The sequence below is a fragment of the Mobula birostris genome, chromosome 21 (assembly GCF_030028105.1).
Source record: "Mobula birostris isolate sMobBir1 chromosome 21, sMobBir1.hap1, whole genome shotgun sequence".
NCBI lineage: Eukaryota > Metazoa > Chordata > Chondrichthyes > Myliobatiformes > Myliobatidae > Mobula > Mobula birostris.
In genome coordinates this window covers 38,217,886-38,244,343 of record NC_092390.1, presented here as the reverse complement: position 1 = coordinate 38,244,343, position 26,458 = coordinate 38,217,886, and the positions used below count along the sequence as shown (strand labels likewise).

The 26,458-nt window shown below is 41.6% G+C and overlaps 1 protein-coding gene across 4 annotated transcripts in view; it reads right to left on the bottom strand.

Annotated features, from left to right (window-relative positions):
• The window catches only part of LOC140185737 (myoferlin-like), a 267,873-nt gene that overhangs the window by 30,122 nt on the left and 211,293 nt on the right, over positions 1–26,458 (bottom strand). The window lies entirely within an intron of this gene.

The window sequence follows — 26,458 nt, the reverse complement described above, 5'->3', positions numbered from 1 at the left end:
GTACCCTACACTGTACTCTATGCCTACCCTACGCTGTAGCCTAACACGTACCTCTCCCAAAATGTAACTACGCGTTGCGGCGTCACAGACTGCAACAACTGTGACTGGTCGGCTTGGTAGCATCGCATTTCCTCCTACGCTGCAATAGCTTGCCATTGGGTGACTGAAGGGCAGGGAAGGAACTCTGGCTGCAATGCTTTCCATAAAGCTTTACAGACCTCCAAAATTATGGAGGACCCTGTGCTTGACACCAGTTTGTAGCTATCTGCTACAGCCTGTTGACTTACACCTGAAGCTAAAACTCGAATAGTGATTGCCAGTCTCTGAGTATACTGTGTGTACACTGATGCAAAATAAATGGTTGGAGACAATGAACCAAATCGTCAAATGTACCTATCGACATCCGAAAATACTTGAAATACATTTCCTCGTCCATGTCTCTCAGTGGCCAGACAAGCACAGAAAATTCACCCTCCTTCAGGTTCAGTTGCCATTGTTTGAAGTTTGAGTTTCTTCGTGTTGAGTTTCAACATGAAGAAACTCAACACAGTGGCATAGAAACCCCACTGCCAACTAGCGTTTTGGCGGTGAATTGCAGTGTGATGCAGACACACCAACGCACAGGGAGCAGCCAATACCTGCCAAAAGAACATCTGCGGGCATTCTGACCTCTGCAAGGGACTGGCAGCTGTTGGTGGACCTCCAATGGCAGCTGAAGTTCCCCAACCATATCGCAGCCACCACCCTGCGACCAGACATTGTCCTTGTGTCTGAGTCTACTAAGCCAGTGGTGCTGCTGAAGCTGGCAGTCCCATGGGAAGATAGCTTGGAAGAGGCCTTTGAAAGGAAGCTCTCCAAGTACGCAGGACTGGTCAACAACTGTCAGCAGGCTGGATGGAGAGCAAGGTGTCTCCCAGTGGAGGTTGGTTGTGGGGGATTTGCAGCCCGTTCCTTGGCTAGAACTTTCAGTAATTTGGGCGTCGAGGGAGAGAGGAAGAGGAGAGCCATCCACGGTACTACCGATGTGGCAGAGAGGGCCCCAAGATGGCTGTGGCCCAAAAGAGAGGAGCCATGGAGTCATAAGTAGCTAGCCATCTGGACACAAGCTGGGATCTGATCAGCCCCGGCTGAGTCACCTGGAGGAAGTTGTATGATGTTGAAAGACCCGAAACACCCGATGATTCCAGGAACATCACTGAAGATGTGTCCAGAAGCATCAGTAGATGTATGTACACAGTTTAAGGAGTAGCTACTTGTTATGTAAAATGCCAGACCTGCAATCGGTAAACTCATTAGACTCTGTCTGGGTTGCCCTATTTTAAAAGGTTTCGACCAGTCAGAGTGTAAAGACACACATACACAAGGCTGGGGCGGGCAGAGCCATGAAACAATGTTGGCTGTAGCCCTATACAATGACCAGCAGGAAGGTGACCAAGGTAGGTCAAGTGACCTTGAGCCAAAGGGATGGAGATCCAATGGTTCGATTGATGAGGAACAGTATAAGATTCAGGAGCTTGAAATACACAGGAGCAATAACTCTCCAGCAGCCAGAGACCAACCATCGCGGATAAGCAGGACCCCACGGACACGTGGAGATCGGGACCATGAGGAACGCCTGGCCAGCGTAGACTCTTTCCGGGTAATATCCTTTTCTCTTCATTGACTGTTCATGGAGGGTCAGGGAATTCTAGTAGGGTGCACACCCAGACAGTTTGTGAACACACCTGCTTTTAGTTGAAACAATAAAATTTTCTTGCCGGTAACTACGGATTCTCTGGGCCTCACTGATCATTATTACAAGGGCTGATTCTTGTAAAATAAATAACCACACACACACTATACATCTTACTGTAATTTAGTTTTCTATGTAATTTACTGTACTGTTGGTGCAATACAATTTCACGACGTATGTCAGCGATATTAAACCTGACTCTGATTCTTGCAAAGTCAGTGCACTGTATGCACACTTCCCATGTATATTCCTACTCAGATTCCCAGAACTGTAGATGCAAATGAAGCCAAGAAACAGGTAAGATCATTGAGAATAAAAAAGGTACAAGAGACCAGGTCTGGCCAGAGCAGAACATCTGTGCTGGATGTTCCACCACCACCTCTTCCTTCAGTTTAACATGTCTGGAGCTATAATTTACAGGAATCAGAGTGATTAAGGTAAACAATGGGACACGGATTCCAGAAGAATAGGAAGCAGAGTAGCTCCTTCAAAGTTATTGATTTAGCATTAATAATCAGTTTAATAAAACTTACTTGTGCCAGTGATTACCAGGCAACTTTCTGCAATGCGTTTATTGGACAGTTAAATCACAAATTAAAATGACAAAGAATGGGCCAGATTATTCCTTTCAAGCACACCCACTTTCCAGTGTTCTTCACATCTTCAGCGTTTGCATCTGTGCACTATAGCAGAGGTAGAAAACTGTCAGAGGTCAAGTGCTGACATCTGCCTTTTCACTCTGCTGCTAAACTCATCACCAACTGACAGCAGTTCTGGCATATGAATAGCAACTCCATCTATTTAAACAAGCATTACCTCATCTGCTAAAATTCCATTGCATACTGATTTTATTATTTTTTATTAAAAATATTCAAGCCATTTGTTTTAAACACCTCTGAACACGAGGCTGTTGCTAACTTTAAGCCATCTATGCCATGTTGTGGGCAGAGCCTTTGCTCAGTCACCTCCATCCTAGTTGCAGGTTATGGAATGTTCTACCATGGGCCATGGAGCAAATGTGGCAGAAAATTCCAGCATTGCTGGTCCTGTTGGCAGAGCAGTAGGTGAGTTCAGCTATAGTATTACCAAGGTATTGGGTGCAGACAAGAGATGGATGAAGGATGATCCTGCCTTAGAGAGCTGTTAAGGACAAGATGCTGGTTCAGTAACTAAGCAGCAGAATGGCATAAATGAATCACCATCACAATCTCCTAAAAGTCTTGGCAATTTTCATAACAAGAATGGCATGAATTACAAACATGCTATTCTCTTAAATGCCAAGGCTTAGAAAATTCCTATTGATCCTCTACACTTGGTATACAATTACCATTTTGATTCCTCGAAATTTACTGAATGGAGAGAGGGAATTATTTCTACAATGCATAGTTGCCCAAGAAACAAAAAAACACTGAGGACAATGAACATAGAGAGAATTCACTGGAAACTAGACACATACTGACAAGTAGAGGCAAAAGATAGGGAGAAAGATTGTCACATGCACAAGAGTTAACAAAACCACTGTGGCCAAGTTCCCAAGTCCATACTCATGGAAGAGACAGAAAAGAAATGCAAAACAAAAACTAAATGGAAGACAATGGCAAACTGTATTAGCGAGGTACAGGAAGCTATAGGCTTCATGCTCACAACTCCTCTGAGAGATCTATTGCTACACAAAAAACTCACTTTAATGTTAAGCAAGTCTTTGCAAACCTATACTATACTTTTAGAAATTATAGCCCTTCAGATAACTGTTGAACTCCTCCATGAAGTGAGTTGAATCTTTAAACCATTTCTTGGTAGGTTCATATTTATACTAGTTAAAGTAAGAGATTACAGTTTTAAAAATAATGCAATGCAAAATCAGCCACTGTTGCCTAGGAAAGAGTGCAAAACAACAATGGTACAAGATAGAAAAGGACTCTCCATTATGGTAGTAAAAAGAGGAGAGCATGCTTCAATTAAACAATGAAGTGAAACAAGTAATTAAGCAGTTAATGAACACATGTACATGCAGAGAAAAAAATCTTTTCCAAAACCTCTTTATGGTTTTGGCATTCCTTCCAAATATCAAACAGCTGCAACTTTTTTTTCTCTCTAAGTTCGTCTAAAAACTTAAATGAAGAAATAAAACCTAGAGCTCACACCACCCATGAAGGCTTCTCAGTCTCTTTTGGAGATGATCTTTCATTCTTAACCTAGAACAGACATCTTTCAAAGCTTTCAGTGTCTCTCTTGTCCTTTAACCTTCCATCTCCCTCACGGGCGGCATAAAAGCCAACAAGTTTCTCCTCAGTGGCCCAGAGGTCCTCAGGTCAGTTTGTAGCTGGCAAAGTCACAATGATCATTCTAGACAGGGTTACACAAATCTGGACAAGGTCAAGTTGTATTACGACATGGGTATTTCCAACAATTTGAAGAATTTTATGAAGTAACAAAATGCTAAGAATTAGGAAACAACACATATAAACTGGAAATTACTCAGTACATCTGGAAGCATCTGTGGAGAGCAACTTAACATTTCAGTCAACATCCTTTCAAAGGAGTTGGAAAAAGTTAGAGAGAGGAATATTAAAGAAACATAATTAGAATTTTGGCAAAGTTAAGGGTCCTTTGAGAGGGACTGCACCAAGCAGGTTTCAACTACATAGTTTATTTAGTAATTCAAAGACAGAGCATAGACATAAGCTATTTGGTCCTACTGATCCCTACAACCAAGATTCCCAACTAAGCTAGTCCCATTTGCCCATGTCTGGCTCATAAACCTTTCCTATCTATGTACCTGTCCAAGTACCTATTTAAATCTTGCTATTGTACTGGCCTTAAGGCTGATTTATACTTCTGCGTCAACGCGTCGCTGCAAACCCTACACAAAGTCGACGTGGAACCCTACGCGAGAGCTTGTGTTGCTGCTATGCACACCTCTCCCAAAATGTAACCGCGTGTCGCAGCAACGCAGACTGCAGCAGCTGTGATTGGTCCGCTTGGTAGCATCACGTCATCCTACGCTGCAATAGCTTCCCATTGGGCGACTGAAGGGCAAGGAAGGAACTCTGGCTGCAATGCTTTCCATAACGCTTTACAGACCTCCGAAATTATGGAGGACACATTTTGCACGGAAAAAGACGCTCGTGTCTTGTTTACCCCCAGACTACCATGACCACGAAGCCTTGCGCGGGCAGGTGAGTGCGCATGTGTGACGTGCGCGAATTGCTGAGCGACGCAGACACGCCAAAGCACAGGTATAAATGCTCACAACGCGCGTAGGCCACTTGCGTAGGTTATGGTGTCCAGTTAACGCTGAAGTATAAACCAGGCTTTAATGATTTCCTCTGGTAGTTTATTCCATACACTGACCACTCTCTGGGTGAAGAAAGTTGCCTTTCAGGTTCCTATTAAATCTCTCTCAAACCCGTCAACAAAGAAGCAACCTCCATAATGCAAAATCATGGCAGATACGTCCATGCTCTGGTTCTAAACATATGCTGAGCAAAAAAAATCATTGTCCATTTTGACACTTTTTTGCTGAGCCAGTGAAGCATTTAGGGACACATTTCCAAGATTTCACGTATTGTACATTTTGCATCAAGAAATGTGTCCGGACATCACCTGATCAGCCCACCTCCAGCTTTAAGGTCATGCCCTCTTGTCCTGGGCTCTCCAAACAGAAGAAATAGTTGCTCCATCAAATCCTTTAATCATCTTAAAACACCTCAATTAGATCACTCTTTAAACCACCTTTACTCAAGGAAATATAAGCCTAGCCTATGCAATTGGTTCTTAATTTAATCCTTTTAGCACCAGTAATGATTACCAGTTGCTGAAAAATGTGGGTGTACAGCTGTACTAAGAAATTAAACACATTTTTCTGATTTGAAGTTTTATTGAATTAAATATGGAGCAACAAAAAAAATCTGTTAGGTTCAAACAATACCAAATTTACTGCATTTTCTTTAAGAGGAAAACGGGAACATAAATTAATTTCACAACATTTGGTTCTCCAATTCAAAAGAATTCTATTCTTCTGACTGAACAGACATGATGCTTTGCATGATATTTTAATCAATTTTTTTCTACTGTTGATTGGTTAAACTATTTAACCAAATTCCATACCCTTCTGATCCACAGTACATGAATGGACATTGTCATATTTTCAAACTTGGCATACAAATGAACAGAATACTGCTGTTTCTATAAATTTTAGAAGCATCAGTACTATAGAGTTCTTTCCCACAACCCTCCCCCCCCAAAAAAAACAGTATGTCTGGTACCAGATGGGCTATATCATGAATCTGGTGCTGTCAAATGCTTTGAAGATTGACTTCTAATTTAAAAAGGTGACACACAGAATCACCATTTCAAATATTGCACAAATTACCAATGGAATTCTTTCCTTCGAAATAAACATTTAAATGAAATTAAATATAACTATTATACAATTATATTAAATATAATATAAATATAAATTATTTTCTATACAAGATAGACAAAATTCACAAACAGTAGATATACAAAAGTGGACAGAAACGAAGTTATTCCATGTTAGCAAGTATCTTTCATTTTAGGTTCTCTGACAACCCAATCACTGTTGGGAATAATTGGATATTTTTAGCTATGAAAATAATAATGAAATGCAACCAAATTGTTGATGGCAATAAGGAATACCCACACATTATTCACAGTTGGCCACCACTGTCTATAATTCTTTCTATTAGGAGTTTCCACCAACCAATCATCCACCTAGCCAAAAGTTAACCATCAATGTCATAGAATATGTCAGTAACAAATCAGTGATTGGGTACACAAGTTCCTTATGTGAACTTCAATATTATTAAAATACAAAATATATTGCCAGGGTGTTAATGGTCAAGAAAAATAAATAAACCTGCCTTTTTCCTCCTCCCAGTTATCACCTGTAACAGAAATCTCTGGCCCTATAAGCAGTGCCACCATCTGGTACCAATTGATAAAATCTGCAAATCTGTTTTTAAACATAGATGTTGTGATAAGTTGTACATAGCTAAAGGAGATATTAACTAAAATTTAATTATAATGCATTTTAATTGTGGCATTTCTGGGATACAAGGATTATAAAAATAAATGACACTATTACACTTACCACATAATTGCTTCTCAATAAATAAGTCAAAATTTACAGAAGGAACGATAGTATTGACACAATATACAAGTGTCCCTGTGGTGTAATAAATAGCTGTGTGTTACGGCCATCATCCATAACAAGATACCAGAGGTACTATTAGCACTCGTAAGTGTTATATAAATCAACTAGGGCATAAAAAGCTGTCTAGGGCATTCTTCGTGGCATGCAAACTGCATGAAGATCCCATCTGCTTGGCTGACACTACACAAGCTGAGGGCTGTGGCTACCACGTAAGAAGAAGATTAAACCTACATCCATCAAGATGAAAGATAATTATTGTCTTTGTCAGACACCACCTGTTTCTGTAGCATTCTTGGATTCAAAAGGACAAGCTGAAACTTCCCTCTGAAGTTCACGTTTGACAGTAGCTCCAGGCATTTCTTTCATACCTATACTGCAGCCTCTGACTGCAGACTTCATATACATAATGCACTGGCTATCTGCCATGGTCTCACCTTCAAAATCTTAAGTCAGGTGCTAGTTCTTCTCTTAAAGTCAAAATGGCCTTCTAATATACTAAAATCTACCAGGTAAGGTTGATTTTCTATAGTTGTACTTTTTATAAATACAACATTGGAATATAGGTAGCTCTTCTAGGTCCTGTTCATTACTCTTAGCATGTGCTCATAGACCCACACAAGATCAAAACTGAGCAACATTGTAATTTTAATTCTTCCACATTTCCTTCCAATTTAGTGGTCTCATCTTTAGCTGCTAAAGCCGCAGGTTGTAGAAATCACGTCAAGCGCTTTGCTTTTCCATCCAAGGTAGCCACCTTTGGCCGCAAGACCAAGGCTGGGTCTGCTGGAACTATGTTGCTAACCCTTTGGATCCCAGAGAACTACGAAATTGCCTTGGAAGCATCAGGGCTTCAGGCACTGCAGTCAGGAGGTTCTTCCCTCTTCTCCACACTCACTTCCTCAAAGATGCCCTGAACAGATTGAGTCGGAAGCAGAGTTCTGACCCCTGTAGAAGCCATCACTGATTCTGACTTCGAAAAACCCCAATGGTCAGAGACATTAAAACAGAAGTGAATTACTAAAATTCAACATGAACCAATACTTAAAAACCTGAACCCAAAGCAAAATCATTTAAAGAAACTTGCCATTGCCTTTGTCTCCTAAATCTTGGCCAATACATCCCTTTGAAATCAGTGGAACCTTGATCCTGCATCAGATATGCCATGCGATCTGAGGGAAAAGTCTTAGCATGATGCTCCATACACATGCAGGTCTGGCACCTGCCAGGATTTAACAGCAGAATGCCTCTGTTTCAACACTGCCCCTAAACACCAAAACCTAGTTTACAACTGCCCTAAATATCATAATGGAGAGACTTTGTAACTCATCTATCCTGCATGGATTCAATACCCAGATTAAATAGGCAGAACAATTCCACCAAGATATCTAAAAATCTTAGTGATTCATATCGTAAGGACACTTTGATGCCAAGGCCCTTGATGAATTTCCACTTGGGCAAGGTGGCAGCAATAATGGATGTGGAATTAAAAGGAGGCCAGTCTGCTGATAGTTCTACATCAGCTCCTTAGTGGTGATATTCTGTTTATCACCAACACTAATAACTTGTCAGGAGGGCAAAAGTTTGAGGGTAACCTAACCTTAATTAGGTCCACTTAAATTCTGCATTTTTAATTTTTCTCCTAAAGCCCTGTACATATGAAGCTGCCCAGGGGCAGTATGGTGGTGTAGCAGCTAGCATAACACCTTGTAGTTGTGGGTTCAATTCCCACCACTGTCTGTAAGGATTCTATGTTCTGCCCATGACCACAAGGTCCAGATCCCAGCCGCATCCAAAAGACAAATGAGTGAGGTTAGTTGGTTACTTGGGTGTATTTGGGCGGTGTGGGCTCGTTGGGCTGGAAGGGGCTGCTACCGTGCTGGCTCCTAAATAAATAAATTAAAAATTTTTTAAAATCCAATTCTAGCAGTTGGTTATTGCAGCTGTCTAGTAAAGCAGCTTGGGTCAAGCATTAAGACTGGTCCTTAATGACTAATCAGAGCCATTTAAGACAAAACTGTTCAAATGGACTTAAAAGTAAACAAAGTTTTTTTTTAAAAAACACCCCTAAATACTATTACTGAAAAACATTAAATATATGTAAACTGGAAAAAAATGAAAACAAACCACTTACCTGCACTTAGCTTTTCAATCAAGGTTAGAAAAAACATTCATACTGTGTCAATTACAGTTGCAATACGTCCCTGGCAGGTCAGATGTGTGGCATCCTGTCCCTCAGCTCAGGCCGTGTTGCACCCCAGACCTTCTGCCAAGTCTGGTGGCTAAACATCACCAAATTAACAGAAGCAGCAACAGGCCATTCAGCCACTTGTACCTGCTCCACTATTCAACACTTTCTCCTTATACTAGTCCTGTACACTACAATCCTTTTGACATATAAAAGGCAATCAATCTTGGTCTTAAGTATATTCCATGACAGAACCGCCTGTCTTCACAGACAGCTAATCCAAAGATTCAGTCCTTGCAGAGCAACAAGAGTTCACATCTCTCCCGAATAGCTGGCCCCTTACTTTGAGACCACGTACTCGAGTAGTAGCCGCCACACCACCTAGCCAACTATCTATCCTTAATAAACTAATCTCTTTCTTCTGAAGACAATTGGTCTGAATGTTCAAACTCTTCCTCTAAGACAAACCCAATCCCTCAAATCAATTTAGTGAACATTTCCTACACTTCTTTCATTGCAAGTATATACTTCCTTAGACCTATACTCCAGTTGCTGTCTCAGAGCCTGACATTAGGGCACGGTACTTCCACCCTTCCATTCAAATTCTCTTACAAAAAAGTATAATGAAGTACTTGTCTTTTATTTACTTGCTAATCCTTCATTTTATAGTCAATGTGCACTACAAAACAGAAATAAGCCATTTCGGCCATCTAATTTATGCTGGCCTGGTCTTCTTCCTTGTCCCATGAACGTTCACTGGGACTATAGCCGTCTATAATATATAATTTGCTCTTGGCGATTTGTGTAAAAGGACACTCAGATCACGCATGCCAACAACTTCCAATCTTTCAGTTCAAGAGTATTCCATTCCTCTATTACTTTCTCGAATGGACGACCTCATTCCACATTATCTTCCACTCACCACGTGCTTGTCTATTGACCTAGACTGCCCATAATGTGCCAAATCCACCATGCCACCCTGCTTGTTGGTATCAGGGAAAATGGGCTCAGTTCACTCGACTCCCTCATAATTTGCAGTCAGCAGCAAGGGATCCCAGACTGATTCTCGGGGCAGCTGACTAGTTACGCACTCCCAACCCAACAACGACTTGTTAATTCCTCATGTTTTCTGTTTCTTAACCAACCCTCATGCTACCACATATTATTCTGATAATATGCACTCTAATTTTGTGTTTCGTAACCACCTGAAGATCCACATACATCAACTGGTTGAGCCTCAGCACATCTGCTGGCTACAAACTCTAAATTCAAAATGATTCTTCAAATTCAGTCCATCAATCCAGACCAATGCGCGGTGAGAAAATGAGGAGACAATAGACCCTTTCCCCCATCCAGAAATATATTAGTAATTTTTAAAAATTTCATTTCATTTGCTTGCAGAAAATAATTTTAATGCTTCTATCACACTGCTCCCATCAGTAAATCTTTAGCACCATATGGAGGGAGAGTTTGGAAAAAATATTTACTTTTACAGATCATCCATTTAATAGTACAGGGCTTAATGTCAACAGTCAAATACTGAACCAATGACTTTCATTTTATTTACCAAAATAACACTGTAAATCCCAAACATAGGTGTTCAAAATCAGAGCTTCTACTTGAATGCCTTGCTAAACTTGAGTAATGATGCAATTGTCAGATTTTGATTTGCATTATGAACAATATCTACAACTAATTAAGACAGCTGCCTGCAGCATTTTTATGTATTACAGAACACAAAAAGTTTGCTACTGTGCTTGCCAATTTCTGCATCTGCAAGTAGACTTGCTGGAATTTTGCTGAAGTTCACAAAGGACAAAAACAAAATGAGTTCAGTGGGTCAGGCAGCATCTGGACAATTGGCTTTACGTCCACATTACGCCAGATAATTTTGAAAACGAAGCTTTTTCTCCTCGTTTTGACCTTCCGTCCACACTGAAACGGCGTCTTCATCTCCCAAAAATGGAGATTTTCGAAAACACTCTCCAGAGTGTGTAGATTTGAAAACGATTGTTTCGCGTTGTAGTGAGGACAGGGTAAATGGAGAGATTTAAAAACATTGTCATGACAACACCACAACAACAATGCTTTTTCTGCTTCTGCTTGGGACTACGCAAGCACTGCCGGATGGCTGTTCTTGGTTCTTGATCCTCCAAAATATTCCGCATGGAATTTAAACTGGAGGTGGCTTTCAAGCTGGTCCCCTCGGTTTCTCTGTTTGCATCCTCTGTCCTTCTGCCCGTACCCCGCCGTCTCCTGGTCTGTGGTGGTCGTACATATTACCCCGGGGTCTCCAAGCCGGCATTGTCGCTGACTGACCACCGCTGTTATAACTCGCAGTCGTTGTGAACAGCGTGAGAGTTAAATTGTAAAGTGAGCTTTTTTGACTAGATCCCCTAAATTGATTTGATTGAATCTATCTTTAAAAATATTAATATCAGAAATACTGCGCAGGTCTGGCGGCAGAAGATTCCACTCTCTCGGTTCTTGATCCTCCAAAATATTTTGCATGGAATTTAAACTGGAGGTGGCAGAGGGTGGGCTTAAGAAGAAGATTTTTGAAGAAGAAAAGCTGCCTTAAATTTAATTGGGTTTGGTTGTGTGACTGTGTTAGGATTAAGATTATTCCATGCTTTAGTTGTGCGGGGGAAAAATGAATTGCTGTACACATCTGACTTGGTAGTTAGTATTTCAAATTGACTTGAGTGCCCTCTTCTGCTCCTAATAGGTTTGGGTTTGATGTGGGATTGGCAGTCTGTCAAGCTGACCATTTAACATTTTGTAATTGTTGATAAGGTTGATCTTGGGTAGAGGACGGCTTCATGCGTGTTGTTTACTTTATTGTCTACATGAATAGCTTGTTTGGAATTAAACATCTCCACTGCTTTGCTGACTTTGTAGTTGTTTGTAACTCTCAGAAACAGCCCGGCTTCATTATCTGGCTAAATGAAGAAGTCTGGTCTGCTTTGTCCAGCGGAGGTTTTCTTTGTATTCCTTGAAGACATTTTTCAAAACTTTCTTTCGCTGTTGTTGTAGGTACTCTAGTTTTTGACCAATGGAAATAGCACAACGCCTCCACGGAAACGTAAATATTATACCGTTTCCTCGTCACTCGTTTTCTGTAGATGTGTCTGTGCATGCCCAGTAGGAGTAGATTCGCCCAAATATCTGTCTTAGTGTGGACAGAGATATTTTGAAAAACGTGTAGTGTGGACGCCTGTTGTTTTTACTCGAAACTAGTGTTTTCAAAATTATCCGGCCTAGTGCGGATGTAGTGTCAGTCTGGACTAAAGGAACAAAGAGAGATGGCTGGTGTAAACAGGTGAGAAGAGGGGTGGGAAAAGAGCTGGCAAACAATAGGTGAGGAGTGGTTGATTGGCAGTTGGAGACTCAGGTGTAGGCGAGAAGGGTGGAGATAGCAACAGAGACTGGGAGGTGATAGGTGAAGGCAACATAGGGCTGCAGATTATGTAACAGTTTCTTCCCCCAAACCATCAGACTCATCAACACCCAGAGCCTGGACTGACACCAACCTACTGCTCTCTATTGTGCCTATTGTCTTGTTTATTATTTATTGTAATGGCTGCACTGTTTTGTGCACTTTATGCAGTCGTGGGTAGGTCTGTAGTCTAGTGTAGTTTTTGTGTTGTTTTACATAGTTCAGTGTAGTTTTTGTATTGTTTCATGTAGCACCATGGTCCTGAAAAACATTGTCTCGTTTTTACTGTGTACTGTACCAGCAGTTATGGTCGAAATGACAATAAGAAGTGACTTGATTTGAATCTGATAATACACTGGGAAGCTGTATAATACTGGGGCATTTGCCCAGCATCTAAGATAAAATAGCCAAGATTCGTCTTGTCCACGAAAGCTTGACTAGACAGCCTGGTCAATCATAAATTTTATGTGCAAATGCAAACAAGAATGGATGGTGCAAATCAGGCACCATCTAAAGAGCAACAACCGACACAATGCCAGAAGTTGTGGGTTTTGTCATGAGTAGAAGTATACGCTCAGCACCCACTTTATTAGGTACCTCCTATACTGCTGGTCACTGGGTGTTTTTTCTGTTTGCACCATTCTCTATAAACTCTAGAGACAGTTGTACGTGAAAATCCTAGGAGATGATCTTTGCATCATCAATGAGGACAGGAGAGGTTCTGGAGGATTGGAGCGTTGCGGATGTTGTTCTTTTAGTCAAGAAAGGGAGTAGAGATAGCCCAAGAAATTATAGACCAGTGAGTCTTACTTCAGTGGTTGGTAAGTTGATGGAGAAGATCCTGAGAGGCAGGATTTATGAACATTTGGAGAGGCATAATAATATGATTAGGAGTAGTCAGCATGGCTTTGTCAAGGGCAGGTCGTGCCTTACGAGACTGATTGAATTTTTTGAGGATGTGACTAAACACATTGATGAAAGTAGAGCAGTAGATGTAGTGTATATGGATTTCAGTAAGACATTTGATAAGGTACCCCATGCAAGGCTTATTGAGAAAGTAAGGAGGTATGGGATCCAAGGGGACATTGCTTTGTGGTTCCAGAACTGGCTTGCCCACAGAAAGCAAAGAGTGGTTGTAGATGGGTCATATTCTGCATGGAGGTCAGTCACCAGTGGTGTGCCTCAGGGATCTGTTCTGGGACCCCTACTCTTCGTGATTTTTATAAATGACCTGGATGAGGAAATGGAGGGATGGGTTAAGTAAATTTTCTGATGACACAGAAGTTGGGGGTGTTGTGACTAATGTGGAGGGCTGTCAGAGGTTACAGTGGGACACTGCTAGAATGTAAAACTGGGCTGAGAAGTGGCAGATGGAGTTCAACCCAGATAAGTATGAGGTGGCTCATTTTGGTAGATCAAATATGATGGCAGAATATAGTATTAATGGTAAGACTCTTGGCAGTGTGGAGGATCAGAGGGATCTCGGGGTCTGAGTCCACAGGACACTCAAAGCTGCAGCACAGGTTGACTCTGTGGTTAAGAAGGCATACGGTGCATTGGCCTTCATCAATCATGGCATTGAGTTTAGGAACCGAGAGGTAAGGTTGCAGCTATATAAGATTCTGGTCGGATCCCACTTGGTGTACCGTGCTCAGTTCTGGTCACTTCACTACAGGAAGGATGTGGAAACTATAGAAAGGGTGCAGAGGAAATTTTACAAGGATGTTGCCTGGATTAGGGAGCATGCTTTATGAGAATAGGTTGAGTGAACTCGGCCTTTTCTCCTTGGAGCAGCGCAGGATGAGAGAGCTGTACAAGATGATGAAAGGCATTGATCATGTGGATAGTCAGAGGCTTTTTCCCAGGGCTGAAATGGCTAACACGAGAGGGCACAGTTTTAAGGTGCTTGGAAGTAGGTACAGAGGAGATGTCAGGGGCATTTTTTTTATGCAGAGAGTGGTTAGTGCGTGGAATGGGCTGCTGGCGGTGGTGCTGGAGGTGGAAATGATAGGGTCTTTTAAGAGACACCTGGATAGGTACATGGAACTTAGGAAAATAGAGGGCTATGGGTAACCCTGGGTAATTTCTAAGGTAAGGACATGTTCGGCACAGCTTTATGGGCAGAAGGGCCTGTATTGTGCTGTAGGTTTTTTATGTTCTATGAGATCAAACCATTTGAGTTTCTGAGATACTCAAAGCATCCCATCTGACACTAACAAACATTCCACAGTCAAAGTCACTTAGATCACATTTCCTTCCCCATTCTGATGTTTGGTCTGAACAACTGAACCTCCTGACCATATCTGCATGCTTTTATGCATTGAGTTGCTACCACATGATTGGTTGCTTAGATCATTTACATTAACGAGGTGTACAGCTGATCTTAATAAAGTGGCCACTGAGTGTACAACCTTGCTCCAAAGAAGGAGGAAACAGCTAGACTGAAGACAAACTGAAGATTAATGACATTGAGACTAATTCGACTTTTGATTGCACTTAGGAACCATTTAGAATTAGCCAGTGGGAGTTACATGGAAAACCAAAAGCTGAAGTCATATTTCAGCCATAAAATATTTAAGGCCCAGCCCTCTTACTGTTGCATCTACGATCTTCCCTACATCCTTTTTGTAAGAGGAGAGATTGCTTGGTCAAGACCGAGGTTAGTTCCCTTTGCAATTTCCAGGATATTGGATCAGGGAATTTGAAGATGACATCAAGATTGAGGGTGTAGTGGACAGTGAGGAAGACTATCATGGCTCGCGGAGGGATCTGCATCAGCTGGAAAAATGGGCTGAAAATGGCAGATGGAATTTAATGCAGACAAGTGTGAGATTTTGCACTTTGGTCGGACCAACCAGGGTGAGTCCTGCACAGTGAACAATAGGGCACTGAGGAGTGTGGAAGAACAAAGGGATCTCGGAATAGACAATAGGTGCAGGAGTAGGCCATTCACTGTGATCATGGCTGATCATTCACAATCAGTACCCTGTTCCTGCCTTCTCCCCATACCCCTTGACTCCGCTATCTTTAGGAGCTCTATCTAACTCTTTCTTGAAAGAATCCAGAGAATTGGCCTCCACTGCCTTCTTAGGCAGAGCATTTCACAGATCCACAACCCTGAGTGGAAAATGTTTTTCCTCAACTCCATTCTAAATGGTCTACCCCTTATTCTTAAACTGTGGCCTCTGGTTCTGGACTCCTCCAACATCGGGAACATGATTCTTGCCTCTAGAATGTCCAATCCCTTAATAATCTTATATGTTTCAATCAGATCCCCTCTCATCCTTCTAAATTCTAGTGTATACAAGCCCAGTGGCTTCAATCTTTCAACATATGACATTCCCGCCGTATGTTGAAATATATAGGTCCATAATTCGTTGAAAGAGGCATCACAGGTAGATAGGGTCATAATGAAAGCTTTTGGCACATTGGCCTTCAGAAATCAATATATGAATACAGAATTTGGGATGTTTTGTTGAAGTTGTACAAGATGCTGGTGAAGCCTTATTTTGGAGTACTGTATGTAGTTTTAGTCACCTACCTACAAGAAAGATGTAAACAAAGTTGAAAGAGTGCAGAGAAAACTTACAAGGATGTTGCCAGGTCTGGAGGACCTGAGTTATAATGAAAGATTGAATAGGTTAAGACTGTATTCTTTAGAACATAGAAGACTGAGAGGAGATTTGATAGAGGTATACAAAATTATGAGGGGTATAGATAGGGTAAATGCAAGTAGGTTCTTTCCACTGAGGTTGTGTAGGACTACAACCAGAGGTCATGGGCTGAAAGGCGAGAAGTTTAAGGGGAACAGGAGGGAAAACTTCTTCAGAGGGGATCATGAGAGTGTGGAATGAGCTGGCAGCACAAGTGGTGCATACAAGCTCAATTTCAATGTTTAAGAGAAGTTTGGATAGGTATATGTATAGTAGGGATATGGAGAGCTATGGTCATGCAGGTTGATGGAGGGAGGCTGTTTAAATGGTTTTGGCATGGACTAGATGGGCCAAAGGGCCTGTTTCTGTTCTATGACAATGATGGAGATTCTGCACGGCAACTACTGGACAAAACTTGTGCTGCCAGTAACATTTTCAGCAGTAGAGTTTTTAAAATGCCAAAAGCTAACAGGTGCAGAGTTTGAGCCCCCTTCCGCCAAGGTACAGCAATCATTTAAACCTAGTGAACCAGTACGATAGAAAATGACCATAAAATGAATATTGATCTTTACCCTTAGGAGGCTGGAAAGCCACAAGGATGCTTTAAATGGTGCATTTAGTTCAGTATTTTCTGAAAGGGCATATTGGCTTTGGAGGAGATGAAACATTTCCACATCATCAACGTTATGATGGCCAAAGGTCCAAATTAATGGAGTGGGAACTCCACTTCAACTACTTCGCATATGGTTCATTAAATCTGGGAGAAACAGCTGAAATGATGGTATTGAACATTATCTTACTGGTTCTCCGAAGTTCTCCAGTGAAGGTAATCTGTCATCATTGTCAAGTGTCATCCACACATGGTTCTTTCTGAATTGGCCAAGCCATGACATTGATAAAGATTACTCCCAGAAGCAAGTGAATTGACCTAGGATTTGGTTACATTTTCAAATGTGATTGCTGCCCTAATGACCTCTGAGAAAATACTAAAAATATCATCCCGTTGAGCATGCAAACTACATTCTATATCCAGGATCTCAGAATCACTTTGTTAAGATTCCAGCACAATCACTCCTGCCTGTAGGACAGACCCACTAAAGACAGCATAACAGTGATCACACAACTGCAGATAAAAGTGATCCTGGGAGACTTCACCAAAGCCACAAGGTGCCATCATCTCCAAGGAAAACATGATCACGACTTGGTGTCCTTCCTCAGCTGAAAGATCAGCCTTACCCCATGACAAGCATTTGGTGGATTGAACATGGAGGGTGGGAAGGATGCACATTGGATGCGTCGGACTTCAATGTGCGTCATCAGGAATGGCTTGGTAGTGCCAAAAAGTAGCTGTGCTGCTCAAATCCTGAAAGGCATCTTAGAGCTTACAGCAAGTGAGCGACAGAGACAAGGTGAAGAGAAAACATAGTTAATTCAGTCCTCAAGTCTAGTCATTGAGAGTTTTTAATGACATTATTCGTACATTGGCCTTGGCAATAAAGTCCCATCTCTGTAATCAGCTACCAGTAGAAATGTGACACCATTGAGGATTTCTGTGAGTGCCCAATGCCTGGGGGCACAAAGTCCTATGCAGACAGAAGCAGTGTACCATTCCTCAAGCTTCCCACTCACTCACCTGCACCTTTTGCTAACTCTTTCTCAGCTTCTGCACGTACGTGTGTATGTGTGGGGGGGGGGGTGCAGAAGAGATGGAAATCCAAGGGAGCCTTATTAGCCACTTCATTACCTACAAAACTAGAGTGGTAGCCAGTCACCCTCAATCCCAAAGTATGGCCTAGGAGGTTCCCACCACAACTATGTGTAACCAAGGCTGGGCACATTGGCCACTTTCCAATAATCAAAGAGCAAGGGATACAACTGTGGCCATGAATGCAGGAGAGAATGTCTGGACTAACAAGCTCTACTTGAAAGTGAGGTGCAGTCTTAATGAAGCTGATGCCACAACGTGCTGAAGAAAGCGGCAGGAAATCTAAAAAACACTGGATACGCAGTCAATGGAGTCAACACTTTCAGTCAAGGACTATCAGAACTGGAAATATGAGAAGCCATGTGTGTCTTAAATTGCTGACAGAGGAGTAGTAGGTGAGAACAGGGAATGTCTGTGAGATGGTGTGGACCAATGTTGTCAAGGTTACTCGTTTAAAAACTGGTAGCTGATTGCAACGCCATGGTTAAGATATTTACTGCTATGTTGTAGGTATTTTATTTTAGCAATTCTGCAACAGTAAACCTTTCTGCTTTCTGTATGTTTGGGTTTGAGCTGAGATAAGGGGCTTTGTTGTTCAACTTTGGAATGTGGCGTCAGCCAATTGGGATGGTGGAATTGGGAGAAGGTTCTCGAGAACACTGGGTGGAGAGTTTTTGTGAGGGACTCTGGTGTGAGTCAAGGTCTTTGTTGGGTGGGAGCTCGGAGAAGACAGGAGGGAAGAAGCCCGAGGATACCGCCCCTGCTGCACAAGGTGCTTTGTGCAGGTGAATGGCTTCAAGGAGGAAGGACCAATACTCCTGTGGGAGACCCGTTTGTACAAGATGGATTTTGAGTGACATCTGGAAGGTGCAGTGTGTACTTCCAAAACAGTGACGTCCGGAAGATTTGAGCTCCACCGTGCACGTGATTGTTTAAGTATAATGGACCCTTTTTGTTTTGTTCTTTCTTTCCTTTAATAACGGGCTGTTTAAGTTAACATTCTTAAATATACTTTTTTATAATTGTATGTAGTGTACGATCTGTTATTTCTTGCCAATGGATGATTGCCGGGGGCAGTAGTTCACAGAAACTGGATTTTGGCTGGGCAAGATATCCCAACCTCAGGGATTTGACAGGACCAAGGCTGTATACATCCTAGATGTATGAAGCCCGAGGAAGGTGGGTTTCTTGCAATGGAGTCCAGTGGCTGTTAGCGAGGGGCTAACGAGACACAGTTCCAGAGACACCCAGTAAAACGGGGCTTCACGATGATGTAAAATAAAAGCTGTACCAGAAACTACAGAAATATTCTGATAAAAACTGAAATGATGCTCCCCAAGCCTACATTGGACATCCTTGGAGCAATATAGGTCGAGGACAGATATGTGCAGGAAAGAGATGGAAAATTAGTGTGACAAGAGACCAAAAGCTCAGAGTACTCTTTATAGACCAAGTAGATGCTCTGTAAAGGAGTCAAGATTTCTACAATGTCAAAGAGATCACACTTTGAGCACCAAAAGCCAATCGATTGGAACAAATCTCTGTGGTTTCTTCATAACCAAAGGAGATAGCTGATTAATGAATATATACACATTTGGCAATGACAGATCTGCATAACAGTTTGGAACTACCTTCGTGAAGCAACATCAAGTCAACTTGGAAGTCCCTATGCATACTGAAGTACAATCTTTCTCATATGTACTAACAATGATGGTTATTAGGCTGAAGACCTATGCCAAGTGCTCAGGACAATGTCAATCCCCTATAAAGCATTTTCTCATAAATGCCTATTAACCTTACCTCCCCCCCCCCACCCCAACCCCCCAACCCCCAGATTCTACCACCTGTCTACAGTTGGGACAATTTACAGTTGCCAAGTAATCTAATAACCAGCAAGCCTTTGGGATATGGGCAAAGCAGAGTACCAAGGGGAATCTTCAGATCAGTATCTACACCATGTGACCTACCAACTGCAGACTTTGCTCCAGGACTAGCCACACCTCTGGCCAATTTGCTGTACACCAGCTACCACAAGGTATCTGCTTGATGTAGAGGAGAGCTACCCTCCACAGCTGATACATTCCATTGCTTAACTTACTATCCTGTCAGCTTATTCTCAGTCAGCAGAATGGCAGTGCGCAGTGTGTTCACAGATGTCTGAGTGCCTCTTGCACAAGGCCTCATCACAGCTCGGCTTAAACACAGATGAAGGAACTGAACTTTGGAGGCAATTTGAGCGGTCATTTTCAATTGACATCAAGGTAGCATTTGGTCAAGTGTAGAATCAGTCAGGATCCTTAATAAAGTGGAATCAAAAGAGAATCTAAAAGGTAAAACTGGAGTCTTAAAGGGAACACAGCAAGCTGGCATGATGATTGGAAGCCATTCTTATATCCAGGTCCTTTGTCAGATGATCCCCAGCCTGGTGTCCAATAAACATACAATTTTATCTGCTTCATTCAATGCTCATCAAAAGGCTTACCCTCCCCCACTACCAATGATTATTACCATTTAATTTCCACAAGATACAACACCTTACAGTATTCGGACAGGGCTGATGTGGCATTCGGGCCATGATCACTCTAACCACATCCCCTTGACACTTTTTAAACCAACATCAAAGTTTCCTGCTGGCCTTGCCTCCAAAAGTACAAAGGCAGAATATACTGCGGCAAGCATCTCACCTCCAAGCTCCTCAAAGCATTCTATAATACACATCGGGAACAATGGAATGTCCTGTTTACCAGCCAACATTTCAGAAACTCAACATTATCCAGTTCAAAGTCGTGCATTGATCCAAAACTCCAGCATTTGGTTTTGCTGACATTTCATAGAACAGCTGCACGTACGCTGTAGGTGCACACAAATGCCTCCCCCGCCCATAACAGAAATCCGCTTCCACTCAGATACACAACTACGTTTCCCACTGTGATACACATCTTGCCTGGGAAATAAGTAGCTGATCCTTTATCAGCTCAAAGTCAAAATTCTTGTAACACCCTACCCAACACCACAAACTTGGTCATTGCAGATGGACTAGAGATTTCAGGCCATATTTCATTACTGGTGGGCAAATAGGACAGAGAATAGAGGCAGTGAATAGTTTTGCCAGAAACTCACCCACCTCATAAATGAAACAAGTGACTAAAGCAAATTTCACAGACCAAGTTAACATTCCAAAGTTGCTGATCAATCCAGTTGATGCATTTAGTAGATAGAGGAAACAGTTAGTACTATTGAACTCAAGGGTTCCCAGCCTGGGATCCACAGACCTCTCAGTTAATGGTAGCGGTCCATGGCATGCAAAAGGTTGGGGACCCCTGATTGAACCTGATAGAGTATTTCAGCAGGAGATGTGATCAAATGGAGGGAGGGGCAACAGACAATTTGATAAATAGAACTAGGCTGTTCTGGAATAAAATCAGGAAGCGATTCTTCACATTGAGGTTTTGTTGAAGTCTGCAACATCTTGACTCATGATCAAGTCAATGAAAATTGCAGGGCACCATGGATTTTTGTTGGGCAAGAATACCATTGATTCCTTTTATACATCTTCTGCTGTTATTGACAAACAGATGGTGATTGCATTTGGTCAAAGATAGTAAGTTACTTCCTGGCATTATTATCAACTTAGAAGTGGCAATAAATATTGTCACTGCAAATACCACGCACACACTGGGAAAGAAAACATACTCCCAATTGAGTCAAAATAGTTTCTGATTAAATACTATGTAGTTTGCATATTCTAATCCATTACATCCACTGGATATAATTCCAGTACCATTTCTACACTGATTCCTCAGTGCAAACTCCTACCTTGACAAATTTCTAGATTAGCACATGGTGAGGCAACACAACAAACAGAGTGGATTGCAATAAGTCCCTACGACAATGAAATCTCCTTCAAGGAGCAGATGCAGTTTCAAATCTCTGCAGTATTTGCCTCATCTTTTTTTCTGCTCCAAACTGTCTCAGGTTCTTTTTCCAAAGAGGCAGCTCGAGGTTCGGTCTTCCTCAATGTTAGCGCCATGAACCTGGAGACCAAAGCCTACATCATGTCTCACAAATCCTCTGCAAAGTATTTATTGAGCTACAGCACAGAATAGGCACTTCTGGGCCTTTGAGCCATGCTGCCTAGCTAACCCTAGGCTAATCATGGGACAATTTACATTAACCAATTAAACTACCAACCGGTTGGTCTTTGGACTATGGGAGGAAACCGGAGCACCTTCAGTAAACCCAAGTGGTCACGGGAAGAATGTATAAACTCCTGACAGGAATTGAACCCGGGTTGCTGGTACTGTAGAGTATTGTGCTAACCACTACACTATCGTATATGTACCTTTGCTCCCCTTTTCAAACCCAAGTGCACTATTTAAAAAAAAACAACCAATACTTTCCCTTTCAATAACTATGTCATGAAAACCTGTGCAAAGCAACTTAACCTGACACTATTTCAGGCTGAATGATTTTGTTTTCCCATCTACATTTCTTTATGCTCTTTCACCAACTTTATTTTTCCATTTTTCTTTTCATTGATCAGACCAATTTAATCCTGATGACCTAGCCACAAAGCAGTATAACTGTACAGATGGAAAAGAAGCACTGCACAGCATTGTTCGACATTTTCTAAAGCAGATATCAACTAGCAGATATTTTTCTGAAATTTTGTTAAGTTTAGCCTCAGCTCTTTAACCCTGGTACTGTATGTGCAGATCAATAAGCTTTTAAGGTATTTACAAACGGTCGGACCGAGCTAAATTGTGCAACCTGCAGCAATCTGTGGCTTGTTCCCGTGAACTCCCAGCCCTGCAGCATGTGAAACTGGATAGGAAGCTCTGACTGTCAATGTTGCTGTGACTTGTCCTGGGGAAGCCTCCAATATGGGGGGTCAAACAGAGTTCAGTAAACTGATGAACCAACACAATATCAGCTTTCTCAAGGTACTCCTTTCACTTATCTCAAATCCCTGCTCGTTATTAAACTGATGGCTTACACTAAGTAAATAAAAGAACATTTTCGCCTGCCAAATGACCCAGACGAGGCATATGCAGAATTCTGCCGACAAAAACTGCGCTGGGTTGATTTAGACTGTTGCACTGCGACTAATACGAACAGGGGTTCAAAAGTTCAGATGAACCATGAACTTTGCCATTTCACAGCAGGCTATTCCAGAAATATAGCCAAAAAGAGAGAGAAAAAGAAGTGGTGCAAATCCCTGAGGAACTGATGGAATTTTTGTGGGCTTTCGGGAAAGTATGTTTGTCAATAAAATAATTTTATATCCTACTGGGAGAATGTTTGGGAGGGGGTAGTGGGGAAAGAAGAGGCGGGAAGCAAGCTCTTGGAGCTGTAGACTTGCAGGGCAGGATTTGCTTTTAACTCTTGCATAGATTTCCCAATCTCACACACAGTAAATCTGATCAGTTAAGCCGCGAAAGAAAACTGAGGCGCTAGTGTTTCTGCTGTTGTCTTCCTATTGCCACAGCACTATTCTTCCAGGGCAGGCAATCAGTGGAAAAAAAATGAAAACAAATGGGTCATGACTGGCTTTATTTATTTAAGACAAGCTACATGTCATCCTGTGATGTGGCCTTGGCCCCAACTATGCAAAACAGCACTAAGCATAACTGGGCTAGGAATGATAACAAACACATGTTATATGTGCCTTTAACATCATGCACTTTCAAGGAAATTACTCATTTGGACTTTCAAAGGAATAATAACAGACACATATTTTGATGCCATGACAGGCAGCTACATTAACGCAATGGGACAAAATCCTGCAAGACAAGCAGGCGAGAACCAATTTATCAGTTAGCAGATATGTTTTAACATATTTGTGCGCACACCCCCACCAACAAAAAAATAACATTTACTTAGCAAAACCCTAACAAGGCTTCAGGGAATAGTGATAGCGCAGATATGAGCGGCAGGGACTTATTTTTAAATGAGATCTAACCTGGCCTTAAGTCAGAGGAGAGAACAAGCTATTCATACACAGTAATAAACTTGAAGCAGAGCATTTTATATATATATATATAAACACAAAGACCAGGAGTCCAAAAGGCTGGTCACTGACAAGTTTTTAAATCTTTTGGTTTGGAAAGGAGCAAAAACCCACACCACACTACGGGAAGAAAATACAGGGTATATTGCAGAAAAAGTGGAAAAGATTGTGGTTAGATCCTGCTTGTGGAAGATACAGAAGAGAACTTGTCATTTTTTGTCAACTCAAGATAGTTGTTGTCTTCATTAACATTTATACCCCTACTTAGGTACCCAATTAGGTATCAATCAGAATCAGGTTTATTATCACCAGTATGTGTCGTGAAATTTTAAAAACAAAATACAGGGAAAAAAATTTCAGAAGCCAAACATCACACTGCAAACCCACAGACACCTCTGTGAAGGGGTGTCAGACAGTTAGGAATGACCTTCACCTGACTGGGGATGACAAAATAGCTCGTTCATCACTTGTAAATTACCATGAAATATAAACTTTGCTAACCTTTGTTTAGTAATTGACTCTTATGGTAGTCATACCAAGGGTAAACTTAAGTGCATTCTACATCATGGAGGAGAGTCCCTCCTCTATCAAACACAATAGATCTTACATTCCATTAAAGAAAGGAGAGGAAGCAGACAAACTGAACTATTAAAAGGGTGTGACAAATGTTATTCTGATTCTTTTTTTTTTAAAAAGAGGGAAAACATTACCACCAAAATAACTCCATCATTGTATCATGCAAAGAAAAGGAGGTTGCAATCACTTTCACAATACTCAATCATAACAAGCCAGTATTTTGAAGCACTTCATTCCACAAAATAACAATTCAAAGTGCAAACAGATCTGTTTGTGCCCAAAAACAAAAGCACAATGCTAATAATAGGAAGAGAAAGTATGGAACCAACAGAATATAGCCGTTGCGTCTGCATACAGTGCGGAAAGAATTCAGTTTTGGAACTATGAAATGCTCTTCTTAGGAACAAGTGGCAATAGTAAGACTGGCCCCACAGTTGCTACATCAGCACATCTTGCTAATTCGTTGCCTCAGTTACACTGGCACTGGTATGATTACAGATACAAGATTAGGTGGAAGATGGCAGGACAGAACATAACATCTCAAAATTCCTGCATCATACACACTCTTACCTTGCTTAGTGTATTCGCAGGTGCAAGAGTGCAAATGGGAATAGTGCTCATGAAATAACCAATGAAACCTCTGGGTTTGGAGAGCTGTGTAACCAAGCGAGAAGAGGGCAATTTCCTACACATCCAGCAGGTGGCGATGAGAGATACTGCAGGGTACAGGTGGCTTATCAACACATGGGAGTGCTCACTTGGTTGAGGCTGGAGTGCAGGAGGTGACAGCAGAATCCCACATCCCAGCACCAGGCTGGTTCACCTGACCAGCCCAAAATCCAAACCTCACAGACAGCCTCTTCACCAAGCTGTGGAGGACAGGGTAAGCACAGGTCCCCAAACACAGGAGAGTGCAGCTCATATGCATGTTCATTTTAAAGCATTAAGTGTGGGGAAGGATACATGGCCGTAGAGACCAAGAGCATCATAACGAATCGGTACTGTGAATTAGGTCTTAGCAGGATACCAGTAAATCCAATTATATTCACTGAAGTTCAGTGAACATTTGTCACTTGGGTAAGATCATGTGCACAACTATGCAAGTTATCCAGGCAGCAAATGCAAAAATCTACTGCAAGTAGTTGAATTTCACAAGATGTAAAAGTGCTGTTACTTTTATACAGTTCCTAAGCCTCAAGGCAAAATGGATCTTTCAGTTTTGTAAGAGAAAAACCTTACATTGAAGATTGAATCAATGCAAGGAAAAACCTACTGGGAGATCAGCAACATTTTATCAATGAGTACTTTCTGAAACATTTATTCTCACTGAATCCATAGATCCAAGCATTGATGCATGCAATCTCCCAAATGCATTGATTTACTACCTCAATGCAATGTTTTCATCCCTATCTCTATTTCACCCTTCTAGTCTGGCACTTTGACAATAAAACTGTTCTTTCTCCTTTTTAGTGTCAATGATTTCAAGCTTCCAATGCCACAGAATGCCTCTTCTCTTCACTTTACCTCTGACCATCAATCCATTCCCACTACTTTTCTCTGCAATCACAATTTTTTCCCTTAATTTTCTCTCTTGCCTCCAACCTTGAGGCTTTTTTTTTTGACTTGGAGAGGTTGCTTGAAGAGATGATGTAATCCAATTATTTTCCGTTCCCTCTAGTGGACACATGACGACCAAAATGGCATCACGAACAAGCAAATGCCAGCTGCTGAATTACAAACCTTGTTTTTATTTTCTGTCTGACTGTACTGAACAGTATTACTACCCCAAGCAATCATCTCAGAAAACCTCAAACTTCCTTTTAACACCTCAATGAATTTGGAGGTTGGCTCCTTGATAAAATCTTCCACTGATTTTTATCATGGTAACGCCACAGTTAACCCAACACTATTATAGCTCGGGGCACTCTGGAGCTTGGAGTTTAATCCCGGCACTGTTCTGTAAGGAGTTCTCCTCCCTG